This window comes from Atta cephalotes (genome assembly GCF_000143395.1).
Source record: "Atta cephalotes unplaced genomic scaffold scaffold00004, whole genome shotgun sequence".
NCBI lineage: Eukaryota > Metazoa > Arthropoda > Insecta > Hymenoptera > Formicidae > Atta > Atta cephalotes.
In genome coordinates this window covers 5,012,282-5,014,823 of record NW_012130068.1, presented here as the reverse complement: position 1 = coordinate 5,014,823, position 2,542 = coordinate 5,012,282, and the positions used below count along the sequence as shown (strand labels likewise).

The 2,542-nt window shown below is 27.8% G+C and overlaps 1 pseudogene; it reads left to right on the top strand.

Annotated features, from left to right (window-relative positions):
* LOC105625953 overlaps positions 1-2,542 on the top strand; it is a 38,886-nt pseudogene that overhangs the window by 1,243 nt on the left and 35,101 nt on the right.

Here is a 2,542-nt window from a genome sequence, read left to right as displayed (position 1 = left end):
TTATATTTACATTTATATTTGATGTTTGCATGTCATTCATAGAATCATATGTTACTTAATGAACGATAATAAAAATTATCTTTGTAAATTGTTTTTTAAATTTTATTGCTAAATAATATTTTTTAAAATAAGAATAAGGATAGTCTTCATTACTTTATTTCTGATTGTAACATTTTTGAAAAAATCGATTTATACTTATAAGATACATATTTCAAATCATGTCCGCATGATGGCGTTACAATTGATTTCCTACGCATGTATTTCAACGTTCATTTTAGCAGGCATAATTATAATTGTCTTATAATTACATAGATGACGTGACCAGTAACTTTATGAAATATTTTTTGAAATAATTTATGATTTCTGCGGATAGTCAATTCAATTATCAATAATAATTAGGATAAAGTAAGTTCATTGTAACATATTTTTATATTATTAGGATAATATAATATTTAAAAAAAAATTTTTAAATAACTAACATTTCACGGTATTTTATAAATTTTTATACATTTTATATATTATTTTTGATTTTTTAATTTATGAATTTTTAAAAACAAAAATAATTATGTTTTAAAACAATTTTAAGTTTTTTCTGTATTTATTGTACATATTGAATATCATTTCTTATAATTTTCTCAAAAACAATGAAATTTTTAAAATAATAAACATAATAACAAAAAAAATATAATATAATATAAATTATTATAACATTATAATATATTCCTTATTATTTATATATAATTAACTCCTATTTTTGTTAAAAATAGCAACCAAAAATAGAATTCAAATCAAGATATAGTTAATTTTAAATCGTACTTTAATGTTTTACAGTTTATTCTTTTCGATCAAAGAAATCTTATCTTTTCCCCATATTTCATCAATCGTACACAAACGGTTCGTTTATTTGAACTTAAAGCTTCCTAATGCTTTTCTTGGATTTATCTTGGATTTAGATACGAAGGATTTCGATCCTGAGAATACGCATCTCTCTCAATGCCGAATTTTATACTTTTGTTATCTCCGTTTTTTCTTTGATGGGTCCACGCATTCAGCATAGGCGTGTTTGCATTTCTTTTACCCTGGGGATGCTTACGGGACGGTGCGCAATTTCGAAAAGCCGATTTCAATTCCGCTCTCCTTTTTACAGGGAGAGAAGCGAAAGCTCGAGCGTGGGCGGCGCAGGATTACGAGAATCGCATAGACAGGCCTGTGAACACGTGCGAAAATCTCGTGTCTCGACGTTTGCACCCATGTCATCGATCGTTCTTCCGTTTAACGTTTCGCGTCGGGAAAATCCGATTTCTTCATTCTCCCCTCATCCCTCTGGTAAGTAACACGACTTGCAAGAGAAATGCATGTTAGGATGTACATCCGATTTGTGAACAATTTTTTGGAAAATAGAGATTTATCAGCAATTTAAATAAATTTAAAAAATTCTTTTATTTTATTTATCTGAAATTATATTTTTATTATTTTTATATTATATATTATTACAGAAAGTCAAACTTAATTTAGCATACAAGCATGTACGTGTATAAGTGTTTTATAAAATTGATTTTTTTATAAATGTTTAAGATAAAATGTTTTCTTTATTTTTATTACGTAAAATTAAACAATGAATACATAAATTATTATTAGAAAAATTGTCATAACTGTATTGTAAACTGATCATGCATTTACGCTTTTTCCACTGACACAACGTTAGGGTAATGTATAACGACGAACTTTCCGGTTCCGGTCTTTATCTTTTCGCATCGTCAACTCTATTCTCTCATATTTTCTCGTATTCTGCCTCCCTTGCACATCGAAAATAATCCTTTTATGTCAATTCTTAAATCTCAATTCTTTAAGGATCATTCGACTTTTCGCACAAAAACTTGATCTCTCTCTAAATATCGTTCGTTTATGTATTGATTTTTGTACAAAAAAAAAGATTCAAAAAAACATTAAAATTAATGTAATACAATGAAAAATTATAATACGTAGTAGAACAATTAATATCTGGAATTTCATAATAATTAGAGAAATGTGGAAAGCGGAAAGAAAATTCCACCTCCATCTCTTTTTATCCTTCTTTTCTTGTTCCATGAATGTTGGCACATTTTTTAATTATGTCAGCGCTGGGATATAGAAAAATCCACAGAATATTTTCTATTCCTCGTGTGCAACGTATAAGCACATTTTTATGCGAGAAATTGATATATTTTTCCCACTCAGCAAAAGCAGTACAGAAAGGAATAATATCCTATCTTCAGAGCTGCAAACTTGTTAATATTCTATCGGCGCCTTATATCCTTCTGGGACAGTCTCTACCTACCCATGTTACTTTTTTTTCTTAGTTCTATAATATAAAAGAGTATCAGTACAAGAGAAAAATTCTCGACTGGCACATAAGTTGAATCGATTCGAAATTTTAAGTGAGGTTCTTTAGAAACTTCCAAGCAATGCGGAAATCCAAAAGAGTGTTTGCAAAGTTATAATATTAAATATTTTTTTCATTTTTATGTTGCGTAATTTTTTANCTTGTATGCTTGAAAAAATT